The sequence below is a fragment of the Siphateles boraxobius genome, unplaced genomic scaffold, assembly GCF_051911475.1.
Source record: "Siphateles boraxobius isolate OS27281-9 unplaced genomic scaffold, OSU_SipBor_1 29, whole genome shotgun sequence".
Taxonomy (NCBI): Eukaryota; Metazoa; Chordata; class Actinopteri; order Cypriniformes; family Leuciscidae; genus Siphateles; species Siphateles boraxobius.
In genome coordinates this window covers 7,088,811-7,101,497 of record NW_027508908.1, presented here as the reverse complement: position 1 = coordinate 7,101,497, position 12,687 = coordinate 7,088,811, and the positions used below count along the sequence as shown (strand labels likewise).

The 12,687-nt window shown below is 40.3% G+C and overlaps 1 protein-coding gene and 1 long non-coding RNA gene across 2 annotated transcripts in view; one reads left to right on the top strand and one right to left on the bottom strand.

The window, feature by feature from the left end:
- LOC143753722 (uncharacterized) overlaps positions 1-8,711 on the bottom strand; it is a 52,420-nt gene extending 43,709 nt beyond the window's left edge. Inside the window, exon 1 of the mRNA XM_077246396.1 lies at positions 8,423-8,711. The gene's annotated coding sequence lies outside the window, so the exon portion shown is untranslated. The remainder of the gene's footprint in view (positions 1-8,422) is intronic.
- Positions 3,085-3,932, top strand: LOC143754002 (uncharacterized). The gene is made up of 2 exons (XR_013207854.1): positions 3,085-3,157; positions 3,805-3,932. It is a non-coding gene; the product is annotated as an uncharacterized LOC143754002 (long non-coding RNA).
- Positions 8,712-12,687: the final 3,976 nt, after the last annotated feature.

The following is a 12,687-nucleotide window of genomic DNA, read 5'->3' as shown; positions in this document are numbered from 1 at the left end:
AAACACAATCTATGATGAATCTAAGACACACTAAATTAAACTGGGATCCGCTTGATCTTCATCATAACATTATTAGCACAGCAGAAGTCTTCTCTTGCAAATGTTTTAACACAGATCTCATTGAAACACCCCAAACTCTATTGGATTCACTGTGTTGAACAAAAGGAAAACATCTATTCACAGCCGATAGGAAGTACTTGCATAATTATAAATCTATATGCACCTGTGTGAAACTCGTTTGCACAACTCTTCAATCAGCAATCAGTCCTCATCCATCTATAAAAGATGCCACCTCTGTATTGCTATTTGCAAGCATGGATCAAAGAGGCGATAGGCATGGAAGGAGAGCAAGAGGCCATGGCAGAGGGGCCTTAGGAAGAGGAGTTTGTATGCATGCATGGTGGAGGAGCTGCAGCAGCAAGAGGACGAAATCGAGCTCAAGTTTCAAATGAAATTCGGGCAACAATTATTGACCATGTCATCAATCATGGCTTGTCCTTTAGAGAGGCTGGACAAAGGGCCCAGCCCATTCTGAGTCGGAGCACAGTGGCATCTATTGTCAGGCTTTTTCGGAATGAGAATAGGTAATTCACAGTGTTACTATAATGTATACCACTGTGTATTTCAGCTTTACTGTACTGCCCTGTTAGTAGAACAAACTGTGTCTACAGTAATGCAGATGTTTTATCAATCCCATTTATGTGACTGTCATACAGTAATTTCAATTTTGACATGCTTTTTACTTTTACTTTATAGAATCCACACATTACCACACACTGGTGGCAGAGGAAAGATATTTAGTATTGAACAGGAGTCTGCCATTGTAGATATGGTAGTGGCAAACAATGCAATCAGACTGCGTGAAATCCAGGCAGCAGTAATTGCAGATCAGGGAGCATTTAGAAATATAAACAGTGTGAGTTTGGCAACTATACTCGAGTCCTTAAACAAAACCAAGTCAGAATGAAGCAACTGTACAGAGTTCCATTTCAAAGAAACTCTGACATCGTAAAGGAGGCACGATTCCAGTATGTGCTGGTACAGATTTTTTATTGTAATACCTTGTTTACCGTAGTTACATGTGACTGGAATAATTTGCTTCAAGAATTTGCTCTTTTTCTTAGAGAATAATGGAGCTTGAAGCTGAAGGGGCACATCACAAATTCATTTTTGTGGATGAAGCCGACTTCAACCTCTGTAAAGTGAGGAGACGAGGGCCACTGTCACAGTGCCAGGTCAGAGGGGTTCCAATATCACCATGTGTGCTGCCATCTCCAATGATGGGGTCCTTTGCCACATACCAACTATTGGCATACAATACAGAACGCCTCATCATATTTCTTGATGCATTGAAAGAAATACTTATTCCACCCGAAGAGAGAGGGCTGTTGAGACCTGGCATGACTCTATATGTCATAATTTGGGACAATGTGGCTTTCCATCACTCCCGCCTTGTGAATGAATGGTTTGCAGCACAGCCTCGTATTATAATGCAATTCCTCCCTGCATACTCGCCTTTTCTGAACCCAATCGATTAGTTCTTCTCTGCTTATAGGTGGAAGAATGTACATTTCCAGAATAAAATGTGAAGTGGTGCTTGCACTTGCAAACTCGCCACTCGGTTGCTAGGGTGTTCTGGGTGGTTGCTATAGTGTTGCTAGGTGGTTGCTAGGGTATTCTGGGTGGTTGCTAGGGCGTTACAAGGTGGTTGCTAAGGTATTCTGGGTGGTTGCTATGGTGTTACTAGGTGGTTGGTAGTTGTCACAGATGGTTACTAAACATATTTTAGTTCTAAACGATTTCTAAACATTTTCTTGGCATGATTTAGCACTTACCTAATCATTATTAACATGTAGCTATTCAAAGCTAGCATATGTAGCATGTTAGAAGTCCTGTTTGCTAGCATGAGTCAAAAGAGTTAAACCCCATCTCTATACAATGTTCTGATGCAGAGATATAGGTCTTGCAAAATCGTTGCTAGGGTACTCTGTTTGGTTGCTGGGGAGTGGCTTGGCAGCTGCCAGTCAAGAAACACCAAAGGCTGCTTGTCAGTATGAATGATATAAACTAACTCCCATGCCTCTGTGACATTCAGAAGGGAAGATATCCCTCTATGGATTTTGGTTGCTAAGGTGCTCGACAATGGTTGCTAGGGAGGGGCTAGGTAGTGTTGAGATGATTCATTATTGGCTGTTTCACCATTGTGTTTCTATAGCCCCTTTCACACAGAGATCCCGGAAAATACACGGATAAAGTGACTCGGGATTTGACCCGGGTTCGCTTTTACTTTGGTTCATTCACACTGCCAGTGATTTTCCGGAATCAGAGAGTGCTTTCACACACAACACGTAAAAATCCCGTAAAGACACGTGACATGTAATGTCTCAGCAGCGTCTATAGTTTGCTTATGAGCTGCGATTTCTCTCTCAAGAAACCACCCGTGTGCATTTTTTTCTCTGATTCGATCATAAACTAGCGCATTACGTACCGTTTCACTAGCCTGCTTTCACTTCACTTCAGCGTCATCATTACGACACGGCATTGATTACGGCTTGTGTTCAAACAGTGTGCGTTCCGGGACTGATCCTGGCAATGTTACTAGGTCCCCAACCCGGCACCGATCCCGGCATCAATCCCGGGTCGTGTTTGCGTTCACACAGAAGGTGTTCGCACATGACGTGCGGTCCGGGCGACACCATGTGGTGCCTGTGTGTGTGTGTGTGTATATGTGCTTGCGTGCAGGCAGGTGAGCCTGCGAAATAATTCTGGGTCAGAGAGAGAAGCGGTAGGATGTGTGTTTGGACGAATGACTGAAAACTCTGAAATTATCGTACATTATGGGATTTTTTTCATTATTGATCGTACATCGTACAGAGGTCAAAATGATCGTACAAATACGATAATCATCGTACATCTGGCAACACTGATTGAGAGTGAGGAGTCACGTGCCGATTTGGGCGGGGTCTGAGCCGGTTGGCCATGATGGTTGGAGACGCTCAGAGCCATATAGAGTGAGAGTTGCGACAACTCCATTGACTTCAATGGAACGTTTTTTTACAGTAATGGCGGCTCGAGGAGCCTCTCAATAGTTCCCGGAAGTAGCAGCAGCGCGGTAGAGTTACAGCAGAACAGACCGTTTGTGATGCACTTTTAAAAGGTAAGACGTTTAAAGAATAAGATTGTACATTATCAGTACATCTGATTCAAATTAACTTGTGTATTAAAGCATGCTAATTGATTATTTCTCTCTAAATTAGTAGTTTTAGGGGACGTTGTAAGGTAAAATAAAGGTCATTGGATAAAGTTAATACCGCATAACAAACCACGAACAGTAATGGTTAAACCCGTTCTATTAATGCATGTTTATCCTTTGTTGTGTAATAAGAGGGAAAGACTTCTAAACAGGGGTTAAATATAACATTGGGGAGTGTGATAGCTGTAATTGATAAAATGAGAATATCGGTTTCATTCCATATTAAATGTGCAATAACGGGGAAAAAATCCTTATTTTAGATTTCATATTTGAGTAAGCAAAAACGTAGGGTTGGAGTTTTTTATTCATTGTGTTTCTGTTGACTATTACCTGTCTATTATGTTTCAGCTCAGCTGATTTGTATTGCTGGGAAAGGGAGATGGAAGTTTATAAGTGAGATTAAAAACCATGCTTAAAACGTCAGCAAGCCATTTTCTAGATCAAATCACACTAGGCTAAATGGGGTATTATAAACACTATAACTGTATTATATACTGACTACTATATACAATTTATCCTGTTTTTGTTTCCTTGATCTCTTTCAACACAAGAAGCACAAAGGGGATTCAGTGGATCCTGAAGACTCCTGCACTGACGCTGTACCCTCACCTTCAGTCTCAGCTCCTTGGATTCTGCAAGACTTTACTTGCTCCTTATTTTTAATAAACATTAAACTTCCCAGTGTTGGTCTTTGTGAAAAAGTGCAGATACACCCAAGTATGATTAGCACAAAATGTTTAGTTCTATTTAGATTGCTCCTGACTTGAGCATAGTTCTGCTCTCGGTGTCGGACAGTACAAGAACAACATAGAGGAAAGGACAGACAACATGCTTGACGTGCAGTTTATTAGACATTTATAAATCCCTTTGTGCTAAATCAGTGCAAAAGTGTGTGTGTATATATATATATACAGGTCCTTCTCAAAAAATTAGCATATTGTGATAAAGTTCATTATTTTCCATAATGTAATGATAAAAATTAAACTTTTATATATTTTAGATTCATTGCACACCAACTGAAATATTTCAGGTCTTTTATTGTTTTAATACTCATGATTTTGGCATACAGCTCATGAAAACCCAAAATTCCTATCTCATAAAATTAGCATATCATGAAAAGGGTCTCTAAACTAGCTATTAACCTAATCATCTGAATCAACTAATTAACTCTAAACACCTGCAAAAGATTCCTGAGGCTTTTAAAAACTCCCAGCCTGTTTCATTACTCAAAACCGCAATCATGTGTAAGACTGCCGACCTGACTGCTGTCCAGAAGGCCATCATTGACACCCTCAAGCAAGAGGGTAAGACACAGAAAGAAATTTCTGAACAAATAGGCTGTTCCCAGAGTGCTGTATCAAGGCACCTCAGTGGGAAGTCTGTGGGAAGGAAAAAGTGTGGCAAAAAACGCTGCACAACGAGAAGAGGTGACCGGACCCTGAGGAAGATTGTGGAGAAGGACTGATTCCAGACCTTGGGGGACCTGCGGAAGCAGTGGACTGAGTCTGGAGTAGAAACATCCAGAGCCACCGTGCCGAGGCGTGTGCAGGAAATGGGCTACAGGTGCCGCATTCCCCAGGTCAAGCCACTTTTGAACCAGAAACAGCAGCAGAAGCGCCTGACCTGGGCTACAGAGAAGCAGCACTGGACTGTTGCTCAGTGGTCCAAAGTACTTTTTTCGGATGAAAGCAAATTTTGCATGTCATTCGGAAATCAAGGTGCCAGAGTCTGGAGGAAGACTTGTGAGAAGGAAATGCCAAAATGCCTGAAGTCCAGTGTCAAGTACCCACAGTCAGTGATGGTCTGGGGTGCCATGTCCGCTGCTGGTGTTGGTCCACTGTGTTTTATCAAGGGCAGGGTCAATGCAGCTAGCTGTCAGGAGATTTTGGAGCACTTCATGCTTCCATCTGCTTAAAAGCTTTATGGAGATGAAGATTTCATTTTTCAGCACGACCTGGCACCTGCTCACAGTGCCAAAACCACTGGTAAATGGTTTACTGACCATGGTATTACTGTGCTCAATTGGCCTGCCAACTCTCCTGACCTGAACCCCATAGAGAATCTGTTGGATATTGTGAAGAGAAAGTTGAGAGACGCAAGACCCAACACTCTGGATGAGCTTAAGGCCGCTATCGAAGCATCCTGGGCCTCCATAACACCTCAGCAGTGCCACAGGCTGATTGCCTCCATGCCACGCCGCATTGAAGCAGTCATTTCTGCAAAAGGATTCCCGACCAAGTATTGAGTGCATAACTGAACATAATTATTTGAAGGTTGACTTTTTTTGTATTAAAAAAACACTTATTTTACAGGTCGGATGAAATATGCTAATTTTTTGAGAAAATATGTTAACAAAGGCAGGCAACGCTGGTTGGCCACAATAAACATTAAATATTTGCAGATTTTTATCTTTTAAAAACAATATTGTTGTAACTACATACACATACTACATCCAAATGTCAATGTATTATATACATATTGTAAACCAACGCATTTATTGACTACAAACTACCAAAAATCACAGTTCTGCTCTCTAACTCCATCGATTTGAATTGGCGCCGAAGCACTTCCTGGAACTATCTGCGGTCTACGCGAATCACGTGACAACCAAGCATTCGAACTTCCGTGTCGCAACTCTCTCTCTATATGGCTCTGGAGACGCTATCGGTTGCCAGGAGCAACGCCTTCAGAACTTCACAGATGCGCGACTAAACATTTCAGAGCTCTTTATTTTTCGCGCATTTATTATTTCGCAGGGACAGAGACGGATCTATGAATACGAGCAAGAAAAGGAAGAAAGTAAAGCAATGCAAAAAGATAAGGCGAAAGAAAAGGGACCTTACAGGAACACGCTCACATCAGTGGCAAAACAGTGGTATTTGGAGAAGCAGCATCAAGATATTTGCTCTTTTGCACTAATAACAGTATTATATTTTATTATTATTACTTATGTTGTCCATAAAACTTATTTTGTCCAAAATAATAATATATTGTTAAGCCATATCAAGTTGTTTCAAGCATTTATTTCAAAGAAATAAAAAAGTAATGAACAAGGCACTCAAACAACACTTTTGCACATGGTCGTTAAAGCACAGCAAACAGTGACAATCTTATCAAAGGCATCAGCCAACCAAGCAATCCGCCGTCTCCTCGTCAGGTCAGAGACTTGCTGTCCCTGATGCTGTGTCCATTTCGATAACCTAAAAAACTGTATTCCATTGGTCCTATGTTTTCCATATGTATCGTGTGAGGTACTGAAGCAGTTTCTACACAGCATTGATAGTTTCGAATAAACGACCCAGGCCAATTAAATGGGATCTTATGAAGTGGGCGGTAAGTTTCGGCTATATTGTAGTCTAGCATGTTGCCGCTGAAAAAATAATGTATCGCTGACTTCCAGAACTTTACCAGCACCTTAATTATAAGTGATAACAATAATTATTTTGTCAAGACAATGAAGGGGGTGGATCAGAATCCACTGCTGCTTCAATGTATATGTAATGATTGATTATAATTACGGTATTAATCAATATTTTTCCTTCTAAATATAAAATGAGTTGAATGACTTCTCTAGAGATTTTACTTTGTTATAAAAGTTACCTGTGTGATCACTGAAATGTTCTTTTCATGTATTCTTTAATGTCTGTATTTGATATCTGAATGCAGTGCTTGCTTATTTAACCCAGCTTCCAGAAATGAAATGGGGACTTGTTTTGTGTTTGAGAAAGGTCTTCAATGTGTTAAAACATATAGGGGTCATTGAAGCCAATAGTTTAAGGGGCCATTTCTTTGTTAAAGCCTTACTTTCCAGTTAGACTAAAGTTTAGCTATCCTTGAGAAAAAAACGCGTTATTGATGTTTTGAGAGGACTCTCCTGTTTATAGTTAGAGCCTGGCCAAATCCAACCTTGGAAAAGCTGTGTGTCGGTGTGTGTGTTAGTCTTCTTGGTTACAGGTTAAGGAACCACTGGCATTATTGGAGATTGACTGAGTTGTTGTTCTGGACATGCTGGCGCCCAGCAACCCAAATCTGCGACCTGGAAGGTCATGACGTGCCTAACTTCAGCTGCATAATCGATGGAGATATGCTTCAGTCTATCTGTATATGTGTAGAAAATTACTGTGTTTATCTATTTCATAGCCAATGAGAATCATTCATCCTGTAAGCAATGACGTAGCTTAGACCTTGGAAATGGTATAACTGCTGTGATCTTTGTAAGTGTAAGCGGGGCGGCCTACGAACTGCTGTGTGAGTCTTGAAGCTGACTTCTGCTGATGAAACTGCAAACTATCTTCAGTAAAACTTTTCTTTAATTTATTATAATTCTGACTCCGGGTCTTCATTCTTCATATCTGGTTCTGGGTCTTTGAATGTATACCCCTTACAACAATAATAATTCAAGAGCTATGATAGATATTTTAAATAGTGTGTGAATTATGCAGTTACGAATTCTACATTTAATTCACAATTTAAATGTGTGATAAGATTTTAATGATTGTGTTTTATCCTTCATTATAGATAACCATTCTGATTCTCAGAAAGACAGAAGGGTTTCACAGATTCCAAGCGGAAATGGCATTTGCAGCTGCACGCTGTGTGGAATAATAGTTTGAGTGCATGCTACAAGCAATGGCAAACTATAGTTTCTTGTTTGTTATTTGTAAATAGTTTTTGTTTCGTGGGTTTTGTTTGTTAGTAGTCTTTGTAAATTTGAAAATACTGATACAATCTGTGCTCTGTGATTTTACAGTTTAAGTTTGATTTCTTTTTGATTAAATTATTAAAAAGCTTTCTTTTATTGAATTATTAAAAAGCATTGCTGTAGGATTTTGTCCTGTTGTCACAGAAAATGCTCAATGGAATGACAAAGATCAATGTTATTGGGATTAATTCACGTTTAATAGGCTACTCTGGATCTACATTTTGACACAAGTTTTTACACAACGATTAAAATCATCACAACTAGCGGCAGTATCCATACAAATTAGATAAATTTCCATAGAATGAGAGGCAGGCTGTCACGGTATACTCATTCTCTGGTTCCTTCTCGTCTTGTGTTTATGTTGTTGTTTGAATGCACGTGTGTAGTGGGCGTGAGTGTTATGTCATTACCTGATCCGCTCCAGCTGATCATCATTATCATCACCAGCTGCAGCCCATTTTCCTCACCTCATAAATACTCAGCAGTTTTTGTAGTCCTTGTCAGATCGTTGTTTGATGTCTCCGTGTCGGTGTTCCAGTCCTGTCTTCCTGGTCGTCCAGTGTTCGTGTTTTTCCGTGGATTATCGTTGGGTTGGATTATCGTTTGTCTAGGTGTGGATTTCGTCGTCATCTTCGTCTTCACCGTCATCTTCACGCACGCGCGAACGCGCGAACGCACACACACGCACACACACGCACGCACGCACACACACACGCACACACGCGCACACGCGCACACACACGCGCACGCGCGAGCGAACGCGCGCACACGCACACACAAAACATTGTCTGATAGGATCATCTAATATTAAATGTGCTTATGACACTTTGCAGTGATAGTGCTTATGTAACTGTAGGAATGACAGAAAGGTGATAAAGTTTTTAATTATGTTTATTAAGAAATCAAAACGGTTTCACAGTGTTGGGGCTGAGTCTATTTCTCCTCTTAGACAGTACTTCCCCAAGCCTTAGAGAAGACTCGTTCACATGGCACAGAGGAGGCCGGGGGTACAAAGAAACTATAATGCCAATGTATATAGGTGGGGGTAGACATGTTTCTGCATTCTTCAGTATTCAAGTAGATCTTCAGCTCGTTGTATGTTTCTCTATGTAAGGTATTTATCCACTTCTACGATCGCATCAGAAGTGGCATTTGAGCTTTGCTCCACAGCACTGTCCAACAGAAGCCAAAGGTTTCCACCTTACAAGTGTGAGGAAAATTATTATTATGTTTATTGGGAGTGACTGTACATGTACATTGATTGAATATAAGACACATCAACGGTCAACAAATATAAAATACAATAAATAAATAAATAAAAATAAAAATAAATAAATACTTGAGCTTGGTGTGGGCTGTTGGGTTGATGGTGGTGCTTCTGTTGACTGAGTGCTTGATGATGTGGATGGTCTTTCATCTTCGGCCCTGATGACATTACCACATTCTGCTTTTAGCCGTTTGACAGCCTCTGTCATTTTAGTTTGGTTTAGGAAACCCAACTTTTTAAACCTTGGGTCCAGCAGAGTTGCCATGGTCATTATACTGAGCGACTCCATATTCCAGATATGCTCCCTCAGACGCCTGATAAGGTTTTCAGTTAATTCCTTTGTTATTGGCATGGTTAACCTATGAAATAGAAAACTATTTACTCTGTGCAAAAATACAAATTTAATAATTCAATAATTTAATAATTAAGAGTATTCTACACAAATAAAAATAAATAGCTTAGTTGTTCAACCTGTAATGAATGGTGAATCATTTTTAGCAAAGGAATTACTTTGGAGCCAGACACACGTTTTTCCTCGGACAGCTCTACTGTGGCCTGGTGGAATGGGGCGACAAAACACAGAACTTGCTGTATGGCTTCATAGTCCTGTGCATGAAGTGGAGCTATATATCAGTTTTAAGTGAGGCAAGGGATGCTCCCACAGTTTGCCTTTCCCCATGCAGCCGTTGAAGCATTTGGAAAGTGCTGTTCCAGCGTGTATCCACTTCATTCACAAGTTTAAGAACTGGCCTGTTTATCTCTTGCTGCACATGGGTCAACATTTCTTTGGTAGAGGTGCTGCTTCGAAAATAGGTGACCACCTTTTTAGCTTTGTTCCGAATGTCACACAGAGCTGGTACCTGATCAAAAGACTTTTTAACCATGGTGTTAAGTGCATGTGCAATGCAAACTGAATGTCTCACTTGCAGAATTCTTGCACAAGCAATCATGTTTGCTGCTGCATCTGTGACAAGACACTTCATTTTGTCCTTGATTGCCCACTCCATCATGACATTCGTTTTCACCAGGGCCATATTTTCCGCTGTGTGCCTGTTTGGGAACTTCTCAACATCCAACAACACAGTATTCATCTTATAACTGTCATCACGGTAGTGGCAGGTTATTGCAAGATATGCATCCATGTTGATAGAAGTCCACATATCCGATGTTATAGACACAGCAGTTGCTTTTTCCATGTCTGCCTTGGCCTTCCTCTTTGCTTCTTCATATTTTGAAGCCACCATTTTCTTTAAAGCCTTTTTGAGTTCACAAAACAGTTATAGTTATCAATAAAGAAATTATATTATTATTGATAAAGATTTATTATATAGATTATACATAAAAATCAACCTCTGCTGCTATCCTCACCTGTCTGGTTGGGATTATATAGGAAGGATCAAGGGCATGGATGAGGCCCTTGAAACCCTCATCCTCAACCACTGTAAATGGCTGTGAGTCTTTTATGAACATGTTGACCAATGCCTCATCAACCATTTGCTTGTGAGATACTATAATGAAAGAAGAAATATATATTATACATAATTAATTGAAATCATGATAATGCATTCACAATTATTAATAAAAATCATGAAGCAACAGTCCTACTTTGTGTGCTTGGATTGTGGGGCTGAGCAGTCTCATGTAAAGCTCTGAAATGCCGTAGCATGGATGATGTGTTGTTTCCGTAAACAAGCTCTTTGTCACACACCAAGCATCTTACCTTCTAAAAATGTGATATGAAAGTAAGAAATTACGTAAAACAGTAACATTTTTTAAATAATATATATATATATATATATATGCATACACACATTGGAAGCTATAAACTCAAAATATTCCCAGATAGGGGAAGTCTTCCTTTTTTTGGCTGTTGCCATTGCTCTAAATACAAACCGTTCACCAAACACCAACACCCTATCCCCTCTCCCCTAAGCCCACCCTAATCCCAAATACCAACACCAAATTACCTACAATCAGCAAAAGTGCAAATATTACAAAAACAAAAAGACAAAAGAAAAAAGAATAGCCTAAGTACTGAAAAAAAATTTTTGGTTATTTAATGTATTATATTTATTAACTTTCAAAGTACAGCACTCTCCTGAAACACCCATCAACCAGACTGAGCCAACAATGACTCATTAAATGAGATCTGGAGTTCGAGCCATCTGACACCCAAAGCGAAACGCGCACGTGATTGGACAGAAAGTGAGGCTTCATTTGTCATCGATCACGTGACTCTGGGGAAACCAATACACACCCCGATACGGGGCTTCACTAGAAATTGTGTCGCATGTGTGATACGCGCATCGAAGCTTCAGTGTCATACGTAACATCACTATCACCTCCACCGTTCCTGTTTCACCCACGACCATCGAAGTCCCTGCGCCATCCTTCCACGCCCGTGTCATCAGTCTACTATCTGTGTTCTTAATAAATATTGAGTACTCGCTTTTGCTTCCTGATCTTTGATTTACCGGCATGACAGAGGCAACAGTAGCGTCAGTATGCAACCAGTCGTGATCAGGGCCATTTGACTGTTTTAATTGGGATAAAATTTTCTAAAACATCAATCATACGAAAGAATAAATGCATGAGAGTACATTCAAAAAAAGAAAACAATGTATTTCCTTGCAGCGAGGGTGACAGAGAACGCGTTATACTCAAAGTTCAACCGCGGCTGGCTGGATTGAGCGTCAGTAAGCAACCAGTCGTGATCCGGGCCATTTGACTGCTTTAATTGGGATAACCAGCCCCAAAACAATCATACAAAAGAACAATCTTATCAACAGATGCATATTACATGAGCTAGCGAAGGACAGGAAACACAAAACTGCCAAAAATAAATGGTTTCTGAAACTTGCCAAGGCAGACTGCCAGGCAGCCACGCAGCTGCCAGCCAGCCACTGACAGGTCAAGTGACCTGCCTGCCTGACCTGGCTGGAGATCTAAACATTAGTGAACAGCGTGCAATCTGTGAAAAGGTGTTTGTGGTGTTTGTGTTCTCTGAAAGGGTAAGAAGTAGAGAAAAAAGTGTAGGGGACACCGGGGACAGTTGCTTAGAGGGTATGGTTGCAACGTCATTTTCTTCCAACCAGAAACAAGCTAGAGTAATGACACCCACACTCCACATGCTCAATTGGATGCCCCCCCTTGCAGAGAAAAATCAAGGAGATTCCTGAGCTTCTCCAGTATTTATTGAAGAAAAACTGTTTTTAGAGTATAAAAGTATTTATTTTCTTGAGCTTTGTTTTTGCTAAACTGTTGTCACGGTTTTTGTGATTCAGCTCAAACTTATATGGTTTAAATGAGTGATATGTTAACTTTAAGCTAGTATGATTAGCATGTATCAAGGTCAATTGTTTAGCTAGCACATGAGGTTTTATCATGGCTGACAGGAACGGGGACAGTTGCAACAACTGTGATAATATAAATGATAATATAAAATATAGTTTAAAAAATGTTTTA